Source organism: Rhinoderma darwinii, chromosome 1 (assembly GCF_050947455.1).
Source record: "Rhinoderma darwinii isolate aRhiDar2 chromosome 1, aRhiDar2.hap1, whole genome shotgun sequence".
In the NCBI taxonomy this organism is placed as follows: Eukaryota; Metazoa; Chordata; class Amphibia; order Anura; family Rhinodermatidae; genus Rhinoderma; species Rhinoderma darwinii.
The window spans coordinates 353,509,085-353,522,881 of NC_134687.1; the positions used below are offsets into that span (position 1 = coordinate 353,509,085).

Consider the following 13,797-nt stretch of genomic DNA (forward strand, 5'->3'; position numbering starts at 1 on the left):
TAACGTCCGACCGCATGCAGTTAATGACCGCGCTGTCAATGTTGTTGCTGAACTGCTTGTGTTTTTGCTAACAGGTCTGCAATGCCTTGTAATGAACTATATACAGTAAGCACCTAACAAACTTCAACACGGGCGAAAACTATGTCCATCAATTATTTCCTTTAAAAACGCAACGGAACTGCAGCATTACAGAGACAAAAACCGCATGCAGTTGACCACATGCGGTTTTCAAACACAACAAAACCGCGTCAACGACGCACCATGTGGCCTTACCATAATAAGAGACAGCCAGGAGCAGCAGAGATGTAGGAGGAGACAAAAGTCTGTGCGTAAGTCCATCATGAAGTGGTAAGGACGAAGTGAGGGGAGGAAAGTTGGTGTTGTTAAATACAACACGGCGTTCTTCTTGGCTGGAGGGTTGGTGTCGGAGGGACAAGACAGTATGCTGCTGGTCTGGAGATCAGTGGCGCTTGCTACACTTAGGGGGTTGCATCTGCAGCCCCCTCTAAAACACTGCAGGGCACAGCCTGAGGCGAGATGCTCATCTCACCTCATGGCAGTAGCGACCCAGATAGAAATGCAAATTTAAAGCAATGAGCCATGTCAGGCATTGGAGGGCCACTGATGCCCATATATAGCAATGGATACTGAATGATCATGTAAGTATTTTTTCTTCTTTTCTGAGGCTGTGTCTCCTTTTTAACCCCTTGGCACAAAACGCCGTACATATACTTTGCTGGCACTGTGTACAGTAATTAACAGCAAGCGTCGAGCATGTACCATCCACAATAGGCACCACTCTGCGGCAGCAGCTAGAATCGGAGATGACAATATCGACTATGGCAGGGTGCTGATGTTTTGCGGTGGCAGTTGGGGGCCTAAAGAAGGCCTCCAGGTCTGCAATTTGTGTATGCCCGTTTGGCCCTGCTGAAGGCAGGACCTATTAGGCTTCCTGTCAGTAACACTGACAGGAATAATACACTGCAATACAGAAGTATTGCAGTGGGTAATGACAGCGATTAAATGATCACATGTTCAAGTTCCCCTAGTGGGACTATAAAAAATATCTTAAAAAAGTTAAATAAAATGCTTTGGGGGAAAAAAATTACAAATAAAAAACAAAATTCTTTAATCTAAAAATCTGTTTGTTATCTATACCGCATGGTGAACACCGTAAAACAAAAATAAAACAATGGTGAAATTGCGGTGTTTTGTTTATCCCTCCTCTCAAAAAAGGAATAAAAGTTGATCATTCAGTGCATTGTACCCCAAATGGTTTCAATGAAAACAACATCTTGTCCCGCAAAAATAACCAGTTATGAAGCTCTGTCGACAATAAAAAAAAAGTTATGGCCCTCAGAATGTGGCGACACGAAAACAAATGATTTAAAAAAAAAAAGTATTTTTATTGTATAAAAGTAGTAAAACATTAAAAAAACAACATAAATTTGTTATCGCCATAATCATAAAAACCCACAGAATAATGTAAAATGTCACTTATACCACACGGTGAATGTCATAAAAATAAAGCCCAAAAAATAATGGTGGAATTACTGGTTTTTTTTTCGATTCCGCCCCCCCCCCCCCCCCAAAGAAAATAAATGAAAAATTCTTATAGTTTTTCAATACGTTATATGTACTTAAAAAATGAGGACACAAAAGATTACAACTTGTCACGCAATATATAAAAAAAAAATGGCTAAGTTGAGTGTTTTAAAAATAATCACCCTCATTGATGTCTGGACCAGATGGAAAAGGAAAGAGAGCAACGCCAATCTGAGAAGACATCACCTGTGAGTCACTGAATATAAATGTTTATTCTTCCTCTGACTGATCAGTACTGTATTCACTGTATGACCTAAAGCGAGATGATGGGTGGTATCGTTCTTTTTTTTGTAAAACAACAACTCCCAGCATATCCTTACCATTATAAATACATACTGAGATGTTTTATGACATACAAATTTATATGAAAGGGGCTAACCTGATGTACTGAGCTTTGTTCTAGTGCTGAATATACAGTGGAGAAAATAAGTATTTGATCCCTTGCTGAATTTGTAAGTTTGCCCACTTTCAAAGTCATGAACAGTCTAGAATTTTTAGGCTAGGTTAATTTTACCAGTGAGAGATAGATTATATATAAAAAAAAATAAAATAATCACATTGTCAAAATTATATATATTTATTTGCATTGTGCACAGAGAAATAAGTATTTGATCCCCTACCAACCATTAAGAGTTCAGCCTCCTCCAGACCAGTTACACGCTCCAAATCAACTTGGTGCCTGCATTAAAGACAGCTGTCTTACATGGTCACCTGTATAAAAGTCTCCTGTCCACAGACTCAATTAATCAGTCTGACGCTAACCTCTACAACATGGGCAAGACCAAAGAGCTTTCTAAGGATGTCAGGGACAAGATCATAGACCTGCACAAGGCTGGAATGGGCTACAAAACCATAAGTAAGACGCTGGATGAGAAGGAGACAACTGTTGGTGCAATAGTAAGAAAATGGAAGACATACAAAATGACTGTCAATCGACATCGATCTGGGGCTCCATGCAAAATCTCACCTCGTGGGGTATCCTTGATCCTGAGGAAGGTGAGAGCTCAGCCGAAAACTACACGGGGGGAACTTGTTAATGATCTCAAGGCAGCTGGGACCACAGTCACCAAGAAAACCATTGGTAACACATTACGCCGTAATGGATTAAAATCCCGCAAGGTCCCCCTGCTCAAGAAGGCACATGTACAGGCCCGTCTGAAGTTTGCAAATGAACATCTGGATGATTCTGAGAGTGATTGGGAGAAGGTGCTGTGGTCAGATGAGACTAAAATTGAGCTCTTTGGCATTAACTCAACTCGCCGTTTTTGGAGGAAGAGAAATGCTGCCTATGACCCAAAGAACACCGTCCCCACTGTCAAGCATGGAGGTGGAAACATTATGTTTTGGGGTTGTTTCTCTGCTAAGTGCACAGGACTACTTCACCGCATCAATGGGAGAATGGATGGAGCCATGTACCGTCAAATCCTGAGTGACAACCTCCTTCCCTCCACCAGGACATTAAAAATGGCTCGTGGCTGGGTCTTCCAGCACGACAATTACCCGAAACATACAGCCAAGGCAACAAAGGAGTGGCTCAAAAATAAGCACATTAAGGTCATGGAGTGGCCTAGCCAGTCTCCAGACCTTAATCCCATCGAAAACTTATGGAGGGAGCTGAAGATCCGAGTTGCCAAGCGACAGCCTCGAAATCTTAATGATTTACAGATGATCTGCAAAGAGGAGTGGGCCAAAATTCCATCTAACATGTGTGCAAACCTCATCATCAACTACTAAAAATGTCTGACTGCTGTGCTTGCCAACAAGGGGTTTGCCACCAAGTATTACGTCTTCTTTGCCAAAGGGATCAAATACTTATTTCTCTGTGCACAATGCAAATAAATATATATAATTTTGACAATGTGATTTTCTTTTTTTTTATATATATAATCTATCTCTCACTGGTAAAATTAACCTAGCCTAAAAATTCTAGACTGTTCATGTCTTTGACAGTGGGCAAACTTACAAAATCAGCAAGGGATCAAATACTTATTTCCTTCACTGCATGTACTGGGTTTTGTTCTGGATCTGTATGTATGTTCTGAGCTTTGTTCTGGAGCTGTATATATGTACTGAGCTTGGTTTCAGTGCTGTATTTATGTACTGTGCTTGGTTCTTGGGCTGTATATATGTACTGAGCTTAATTCTGGTGTTGAATATATGTATTGACATTTGTTCTGGTGCTGTATTTTTGTACTTAGCTTGGTTCTGGCACTGAATTTATGTACTGAGCTTGTTTCCGGTGCTGTATTTATGTGCTGAACTTGGTTTTAGTGCTGTACTTATGTAATGATCTAGGTTCCGGTGCTGTCTTTTTGTACTGAGCTTGGTCTGGTGCTGTGTATATTTTATGAGTTTGGTTTTTGTGCTGTATTTATGGACTGAACTTGGTTCTGATGCTCTATTTTTGTTATGTACTGTACATGGTTTTGGTGCTGTATTTATGTTATATGCTTTTTTCTGGTGCTGTATTTATGTACGTAGCTCGGCACCTGTGCTTTATTTATGTACTGTGCTTTGTTCTGGTATTGTATTTATGTACTGAGCTTGGTTCTGGTGTTGTATGTACTGAGCTTGATTCTGAAGCTATGTTAATGTACTGAGCTGGGTTCTGGTACAGTATTTATGTACTGAGCTTGGTTCTGGTGTTGCATTTATGTACAGAGCATGGTTCTAGTTCTGTATTAATTAATTGGGCTTGGTTCTAGTACTGTATTTATGTACTGAGCTTTGTTCTGGTACTGTATTTATATAGGATTTATAGGATATATTTATAGGGACAAAAATTGCAGGGCACCTGGAATTGTTGCATTTCATTGTATATTCAAAGGGAACCTGTCAGATAATTTTAGCCCCCTAAACCGCCAGCATGTGATAATACATATCCTAAAAATGTTTCCAAACATGACCCTGTATGTTCTTTCACATGCTGCAAAATCTATCAATTCAACTCTTAAAATGACACGTGCTGTTTGCTAATAACCGTTAAGCCATGTTCCTGAAGAGTCACGCAGTCTGGTATCCAAACCTGCCTTTCCACGCTTTAGTGACACCCCTTGGTTCCTTCTACATTACTACCAGCATCCTTCAATTCTCACAGATGGGCTGTCCAGCATGGTGTACTCAGCCTGACTTCATCACTCCTCCGTAGATGCCCGGGAGTACATTTCGCCACACTGTGCATGCTTGTAGAGTACAAGCAAACTGTGCATTCACGAAAGTTGGAGGAGGAAGGTAGTGACATAAAACAGCCAAGGGAATCTCAATCAATTAAAATTTTCACCTCAGGCAGTAGAAAATCTAAATTCGGCCCTGCCCTACAATGTGCGCAAAAAGCAGTTAGCATCCACATACAATGGCGGATTATCATATGGGCGGTTTGGATGGCCGCCCTGGGCCCGAGGCTCCCAGGGGGCCCATGGCCGCCCGAACCGCACATAATCTTAAAAAACTATGCAGCGCTCTAGCGCTGCTAACTGCCGCTGTGGACCGCGCTGGTCCTTTCAACTGAACCTGCGTCCGCAGGATGCAGATTCAGTTGGGTTGAATGCTGGAGCCTCGCTCCAGCATTAACTCTGCCGAGAGCGTCTCAGTGCAGGCAGGGGCAATGTAGTGATGTCATTGCGCCTGTTTGCACCAAGTCACTCACGGGACAGTTCAGAGGAGGAGAAGCATCATTCACACGTCATGGGACCGGGAATAGGTAAGTAATTATGTTATTATTTTTCTATTAGGTACATACATATGGGGGCATTATACTGTATAGGACAGCTAAGGGGAACATTATACTGTATAGGGCAGCTAAGGGGAACATTATACTGTATAGGACAGCTAAGGGGAACATTATACTGTATAGGACAGCTAAGGGGAACATTATACTGTATAGGACAGCTAAGGGGAACATTATACTGTATAGGACAGCTAATAGGAACATTATACTGAATGGGGCAGCTATAGGGGGCACTATACTGTGTAGCAGCTATGAAGGTATTATACTGTATGGGACAGCTATAGGGGGCATTATACTGTATGGGGCAGCTATGGAGAGCATTATACAGTATGGGGAAGCTATGGGGGGCATTATACTGTATGGGGCAGCTATGGGTGGCAATATACTGTGGGGGCAGCTATAGGGGACAATATACTGTAGGGGCAGCTATGGAGGACATTATACTGAGCAATTACAAGAGCTGCAGGTCCAAGGGGGTGAGGCGCTGTGTAGCACTATATACAAGGGGGATGGCACTGTGTGGCACTATATACAAGGGGGGATTGCTGTATAGCACTATATAGATGGGAGGAGCGCTGTGTATCACTATATCTAAGGGGGGATTGCTGTGCGGCACTATATACAAGGGGGGCTGTGTGGCACTATATATAAGAAGAGGAGGGCTGTGTGACGCTATTTACAGCGGTCTGTGTGTAGCGCTTACTACATGGGGCAGTGTGACGCTATTTAAAGAGGGGGAGGCCTGTGTAGCGCTATCTACAGGGGGGCAGTGTGTGGCTCTATCTACAGGGGTCTGTGTGTGAAACTATCTACAGGGGGCTGTGTCTGATGCTATCTACAGGGGCTGTATGTGAAACTATCTAGAGGGGGCTGTGTGTGATGCTATCTAAAGGGGGTCTTTGTGGCGCTATCTACATGGGGCTGTGTGTGACGCTATCTACAGGGGCTACGTGTGACGCTATCTGCAGGGGGGGTGGTGCTATCTTCAGAGGTTGGCGCTATCTACAGGGGCCGCATGTGATGCTATCTGCAGGGGGTGTGGCGCTATCTACATGGGGCTGTGTGTAACGCTATCTACAGGGGCTGTGTGTGATGCTATCTGCAGGGGGTGGCGCTATCTGCAGGGGGCGTGTGGTGCTCTCTACAGGGGGGGTGGCGCTATCTACAGGGGGTTGTGTGTGGCGCTATCTACAGGGGGTTGTGTGTGCCGCTATCTATAGGTAGGGCAGTGTGTAGTGCTATCTACAGGGGCTGTGTGTGCAAGACCGATAAAATACCAACACATAGGATGCAATGGAAAATAGTGCTAGAAAGTATCAACAAAATGAACTATGAGACAACATTACTGGCCATAATAGATGCACTATATATTGAATCCTACGAAGTAACCAAGATATACTTGGTGCGTCGATCAGAAATTGACAGAAAACCAACCCAAGAAAATATGATCGACTACAGCACAAATGTAGAAAATGATTCTTTATTGGAATAAAAACATGAGACAGATAAAAATGGAACTAGGGGATGAGTCACACAGTAAAAAAGGACGTCTGATCAGTCAAACATGCCAGGTATGGATATTGTGTCCACGTATTGTGTAATAGCAAAATAGGAGTAAATGCATGTAGTCATATAAAGAGCCGTGTCTAATGGAAAACAGCACGGATATAATCAAGGTACATCAGATGACAACAGCACAAATCGCAGAGAGGTAAAAAGCAAATGCCGATAGCTGTGGTAATTACAAAATACGTATATACCATCAATAATAATTACAACTAGTTACCAATGTAATGTGCACCAAGTAGTGCCAGAATGTGCTTGAGATCAGAAGATGACCATAAATGATGAACATAATGAAGCTATGCTTGCTACACAGGACAGAAAAGATAACACTACATACCAGTGGACATGATGGAAACAGGGATGAAACGTCCTGACCCGACGCGCGTTTCGGCGATTGCCTTCGTCCGGGGTTAGGGTCACAACTGCTTGTGCCCACCTATATATAGTATAGAGCCATGTACATGTGTGTAATTAGATGCTGTAAGGAGAGGTATCATGGACCGGATGTGGAGAGTCGGCGTCTGATGCGGGGTACCAAGATGGCGCTGCCCCACTTCCTGTACCACGTCATCAGAGAGGATGTGAGGCGGCGAGGTCTGACCACGCCCCCCACATCCTGCTCCAATCATAGACAGCGGACGGAAGAGGCCAGGGCCACTCCCCCCCCCGGGGGAAATCTGTAATTATACAGAATAGCCATACCATCAGCGCACTGCCACAGATCACATGTATGCCAGAAGAGGATTAGACAGGATAGATGTTTAAGCTGAAATAGTACAGCCAGAGTAGATGTTACAGATAATACCATAAAATATCTAAATGTGCCGATGCAAACATAAAAAAATCAATCACAAAAGGTGAAGGATAATAAGTGAGAATGTGAATAGGAGTGGAGTGAGACACCTTGTGGTGAAGTGAATGAATGACAAGTAAAGGGAATGAGTGAAATGAAATAGGAGAAAGTTTGTGCCTGGATATTACAGAATAAATGGACCAGTTGGTGAAGTTTGTGCCTGGATATTACAAAATAAATGGACCAGTTGGTGAAACATAAAAAGTGTACGACGGTACCGAAAAATGTAAAATAAAAAGGACCGATAATGTGATGGCATGAAATGTGAATACGAGGTCAACAAGCTGGTAGTTGTTAACTGTGATGCAAACTATACTAAGTGTACATGACAAAATAATGTGTGAAGGAGATTGAATTTTTATGCATATGAGCATATCGTACAATACACAATAAGCATGTGAACATATCGTGCAATACACCATAAGTATGCTATATTTAAAGGAAATAGGTCGCCAGTCACAACAAGAGACCATACTAAGGACTATGCGTATAGTATATATGTGACGTAACAGTAAAACGCAATATGTATAAAAATTTATATTAAAATCACATAACAATAAAGTGCATATATGAATGCAGGAAAACATATCAAATAAATTCTCGTTCTTATTTCCTCGTTGTCCTCTATTCGGAACTTTCACTGTGGTCCAATCGATAGCCTCCTCTGATGATCACTGTGAATGATACCATGGCTCTGTATATACAAATGGGCAGAAAGAGGGTAGTTAGTGCTAAAAAGTGACACAGAAAATGAGGAAAGGGTAAAAACCAAGACCCATGACAGGAGTCAATGGCTACAAAAACGGAGCGAAGCTCAGAGATTCATTAAGTCCATGTGGAAACATTGTCCCAAGAGTCCAAATCCAGCGAGTCTCGCATTGTGCAAGCTTTTGTTTAATGGCCCCACCTCTCGTGCCACAAATTATATGGTCAATTCCCCTCACCTTTAATTTTGAGGGGTCGCAGGAGTGATGCAATTTAAAATGCCGAGCCACAGGTTTCAAGTTCTCCAAATTCTCTGCCCCTGATGCCCGCTTAATGTCGGCCATATGTTCTCGTACACGGACCTTTAGCTCCCTGGAAGTGAGACCGACATAAATTTTTGGACAAGGACAAACTGCATAGTACACAACAGCTTTGGTGGTACATGTGATGGAGTGAGTTATGTTGAAGGTCTTACTACCTGAGGCATTAGTGAAGGTGCTTGTTTTTTCTACATTGGGGCACGCGACACATTGTCCACAAGGCTTACAACCCCATTTTGGACCCTTGGTCCCAAATGGGTATTTTGATTTTGTTTGATCATAATGACTTTTGACTAGATGATCTTTTAGATTTTTGGATCGTCTAGGATATTTCGTAATGAACCTATCCAAAGTGGGATCAGATAGTAAGATCGGCCAGTACCTCTTTAGGATTTCTCTCATCTGTTGCCATCGTGAGTGATATCCAGTGATGAATCTCACCTGATGGAGTTTATCTGTCTTTTGCTTAGGAAACAGCAGGTCATCTCTCGGTGTGCGCTTTGCCCTTTGGTAGGCTTTTTTAATGGATCTCTTGCTGTAACCCCGTTCCAAAAATCGATCTTTGAGATCATCTGCCTGTCTTTCAAATAATGGATCAGAGGAGCATATTCTCCTTATTCGCAAAAATTGCCCGATGGGAACCGCTTGGATGGTCTGCGGGGGATGAGATGAAGAAGATTGTAGTAATGCATTCACAGAAGTTTCCTTGCGAAAAACATCGCTATGCAGGAAACCCTGTTCATCCGTGAAAATTTTGACATCCAAGAAATCCAGACAACTGGGATGTGCTTTATACGTAAATTTTAAATTTACATCGTTTGTATTCAACCCAATCATAAATGAGGGGCTGTGTGTGGCGCTATGTTCAGGGGGCTGTGTGTGGCGCTATCTACAGGGGCTGTGTGTATTTTACAGTGTTTGACACAATTATATTCAGGGGCGCAGTCTATGGTGCTATAATATTTAGGGGCACAGCTTTTGGTACTATTTTATTCAGGAGCGCAGTGTTTGGTGTTATTATATTTAGGGGCACAGTGTGTGGCACCATGATCATTTTATCTTTGTTTATAGGTGTGGAAATGTTGGAAAAGTGAGGAGCCGAAGACATTTGAGGGTCAAATTCTGCAGAAATGGGTCATGGCCGGGAGAAGTCGTCATGAAGTCTGGACCGGAAGGAGTAGAAAAGAGGAAAAAAACGACGTCGTCACCTGTGAGTCACTAGATTTATAGAGAATCTGTCATCTCTCCTGACATGTTTATTATAGGAAATCCTTGTATTTCACAAAAAGTCTTTGTGCAGTCCAGAACTGATAGACAAATGAGTGTTACTATTCCCCTTTACGTTTTGACCTCAAAGTCTCTGCAAATGTGGGACAATGCTGTATAAATCACCAAAATAGATCTCAAATGCGGATGGTGCTCTTCCACTCCTGAGCCCTGTCGTATGTCCAGACAAAAGATTAGGGCGTGTATTTAAAACCAGCAAACACAGCGTAATAATTAAAGAGCTGTATTTTTACAAGCTTGGCACCACATATTCGGCACTGAAATTACATATCTGTAAAATACATTCTGCTAGTAACTCAGGGACTTGCAAATGTATCATGGAACCAGAACGCCTATCCAGCAACATCTGTGCTCTAAAAGCCAAATTGTGGTCCTTTCCTTCTGAGCCCTGATGTGTGCCCAAACAGCAGTTTAAGCCACATACACAAGGGAAATTGCTTAACAAATTGTGGGGTGTTTTTTTGCTATTACCCCTAGTGAAAATGAAAGATGTTGAACTAAGCTACATATTAACCCTTACCCGCACGAGCAAGTAACTATACGTTGTTGCGTTAGGTTACTTCCCGCACGAGGACGTGTAGTTACTGAGTTGTTCCTGGTGCACACTGTCAGCGACAATGTGCACCGGGAATCGGGAGATCAGCTGTCGGCGACAGCTGACACTCCACTCTTGTCGGCTAGCGGTCCTGTTCCGCTGATTTAGGCGAATTAACCCCTTAAATGCAGCGATAGGTTGCAATCGCTGCATTTTAGGGCTTTCTAGTATATCAGCAGACCCCGGTCTTAAATCGCAGGATTTGCAGATAGTTAGCATGGCAAATGGAAGCCAAACAATGACCTCCGTGTCTGCCATGGACGGAAGCCCACCCTGCTGGTCCTTATAGGCTTCCTGTCAGAGTGACAGAAAGTCACTGTGGCGTTCCCGATGCACACTGTCGGCGACAAGGTGTGCATCGGGAACCGGGAGGTCAGCTGTCCCCGACAGCTGAGACTCCAGTTTTGCCGATCAGCGGATCAACACTGCTGATTTAGGCAATTAACCCGTTAAAGCGGCGCTCAATTGCGATCGCCGCAGTTAGGGGGTTTGTAGCACATCAGCAGCCCCCATGCAATCGTGGGGGTTGCTGATGCTTCTGATGGCATCCGGAGGCCAGACAACGGCCTCCGGGTCTGCCATGTACGGAAGCCTATGAGGACATGGTCCTCATATACTTACTGTTAGAGTAACTGTGACGTCACACTGACAGTTGGAATACATTACACTAGCTAGGTAGTGTAATGTATTCTAGCAGCGATCAAAGCTGCAGGTAAAAAAATAAAGTGTAAGAAGTAAAAAAAAGTTAACAAAAATGTTTTATAAAAGTATATAATAAGTCATTTATTATAGGAAAAAAATGAAAACGTAAAAAAAAAAGTACACATATTTGGTATCACTGCGTTTGTAACGACCCAAACTATGAAACTCTAATGTTATTTTTCCCGCACGGAGGACGCCGAAAACAAAATAAACGAAAAACGATGCCAGCATTGCTATTTTTTGGTCACAACCACTCCTAAGATATAGAATAAAAAGTGATCAAAATGTCGCATTTACCCCAAAATAGTACCAATAAAAACTACAACCCGTCTTGCAAAAAACAAGACCTCCCACAACTTTTTTGACTAGAAAATAAAAAAATTACGGCTCTCAGAATATGGTGTCTCGGAAAATAAATTATTTTATAGAAACGTAATTTTATTGTGCAAACGCTGCAAAACATAAAAAAAAACTATATACATATGGTATCGCCGTAATTGTACTGACCCACAGAATATCGTAAAACTTAATTTATTGCGCATGGTGAAGGCTGTAAGAAATAAAGAATTTAAATGACAAAATCACTGTTTTTTGGTCACCTCAACTCTAAAAAAGATGTAATAAAAAGTGATCAAGAAATTGTATGTACCATAAAATGATACCAATGAAAACGAAAGTTTGTCCCGCCAAAAATAAGTCCTCACACCGCTCAATCGACCAAAAAAGAAAAAAGTTCTGGCTGTCAGAATGTGAAGATACAAAACTTTTTTTTTTTTAACACATTATCTTTTTTTTGTAAAAGTAGTAAAATATAAATAAACCTATATAAATTTGGTATCACCATAATCGTATTGAGACGCAGAATAAAACTAAAGTTGTTGTTTTTACCGCACGGTGAAAACGTAAAAACAAAACCTCAAAAACTATGGAGTTTCCCAGTACATTTTATGGTACTTAAATGGTGTTAATAGATTATTAATAATTAGTTACAAATAAGCCCTCGCACCACTCTATTGATGGAAAAATATAAATGCTATGGCTCTTGGAAGGCAGGGAGTGAAAATCAAAAATGAAAAAGCAAAAAAGGATCAGTCATGAAAGGGTTAAATTATTTCTAATGAAAAAACATTTATGACCACACATGGGGTATTGCCATACTCGGTAGAAATTGCTTTTCAAATGTTGGGCGGCTTTTTCTCTTTTATCCCTTGTGAAAATTAAAAAATGCAACATTTTAGTGGACAAAAATTTTGATATTCATTTTCACGGCCTAATTCCACTAAATTCTACAAAAAACCTGTGGGGTCAAAATGCTAACTATAGAAGTAGAAAAATTCCTTGAGGGGTATAGTTTCCAAAATGGGGTCACTTTTCCGGGGGTTTCCACTGTTTTGGTCCCTCCAGGGCATTGCAAACCCAACATGGCACTGAAAACCAATCCAGCAAAATCTGCGCTCCAAAATACAAAAGGCGCTCCTTCCCTTCTGAGCCCTGCTGTGAGTCCAAACATCAGTTTATGACCACATATGGGGTATTTCCGTAATCGGGTGAAATTGCTTTACAAATGTTGTGGTGCTTTTTCTCCTTTATTCCTTGTAAAAATGAAAAACTTCTATGTTTTCGCAGAATAAAAAAGGTGATTTTCATCTTCACAGACTAATTCCACTAAATTCTGCAAAAAAACTGTGGGGTCAAAATGCTAACTATATCCCTAGAAAAATGCCTTGAAGTGTGTAGTTCCAAAATTGGGTCACTTTTGTGGGGTTTTGACTGTTAAGGCACCACAAGACCTCTTCAAACCTGACATGGTGCCTTTAATATATTCCTAAAAAAAGGAGGCCCCAAAATCCACTAGTTTCTCATTTGCTTCATAGGCTGGTACTTCAGTCCATTAGGACCCTAGGGCCACATGTTGGATATTTCTAAAAATATTGAGTTGCGTTTTTCTGGTAAAATCTTCTGTGTTACAGATTTTTTTTATTACAAATGAATTTCAGCAAAAAAAAATTAATTTATAAATTTCACCTCTACTTTGCCTTAATTCCTGCGAAGCGGCTAAAGGGTTATAATACTTTCTGAATGCGGTTTTGAATACTTTGAGGAGAGCAGTTTTCAAAATGGGGTGATTTATGGGGACTTTCTAATATGTAAGGCCCTCAAAGCCACTTCAGAACTAAACTGGTCCCTGAAAAAATTGCCTTTTGAAACTTTCTTGAAAATATGAGAAAATGCTGCTGATGTTCTAAGCCTTGTAATGTCCTAGAAAAATAAAAGGACGTGAAAAAAACAACTCAAATATAAAGTAGACATATAGGGGATGTTAACTAGTAACTATTTTGTGTGGTATTACTATCTGTTTTACATGTAGATACATTTAAATTTAGAAAAACAAAAATTTTTGCAAATTTTCTCTAAAGTTTGACGTTTTTCAAAAATA

The 13,797-nt window shown here is 41.3% G+C and overlaps 2 long non-coding RNA genes across 2 annotated transcripts in view; both read right to left on the reverse strand.

The window, feature by feature from the left end:
- LOC142742301 (uncharacterized) overlaps positions 1 to 8,274 on the reverse strand; it is a 73,958-nt gene extending 65,684 nt beyond the window's left edge. Inside the window, exon 1 of the long non-coding RNA XR_012881346.1 lies at positions 7,236 to 8,274. This is a non-coding gene — a long non-coding RNA (uncharacterized LOC142742301). The remainder of the gene's footprint in view (positions 1 to 7,235) is intronic.
- A 24-nt stretch (positions 8,275 to 8,298) lies between these two features.
- Positions 8,299 to 9,349, reverse strand: LOC142742298 (uncharacterized). Its single transcript, XR_012881345.1, has 3 exons — positions 9,218 to 9,349; positions 8,696 to 8,828; positions 8,299 to 8,445 (listed from the first exon to the last, which is right to left on the reverse strand). It is a non-coding gene; the product is annotated as an uncharacterized LOC142742298 (long non-coding RNA).
- Positions 9,350 to 13,797: the final 4,448 nt, after the last annotated feature.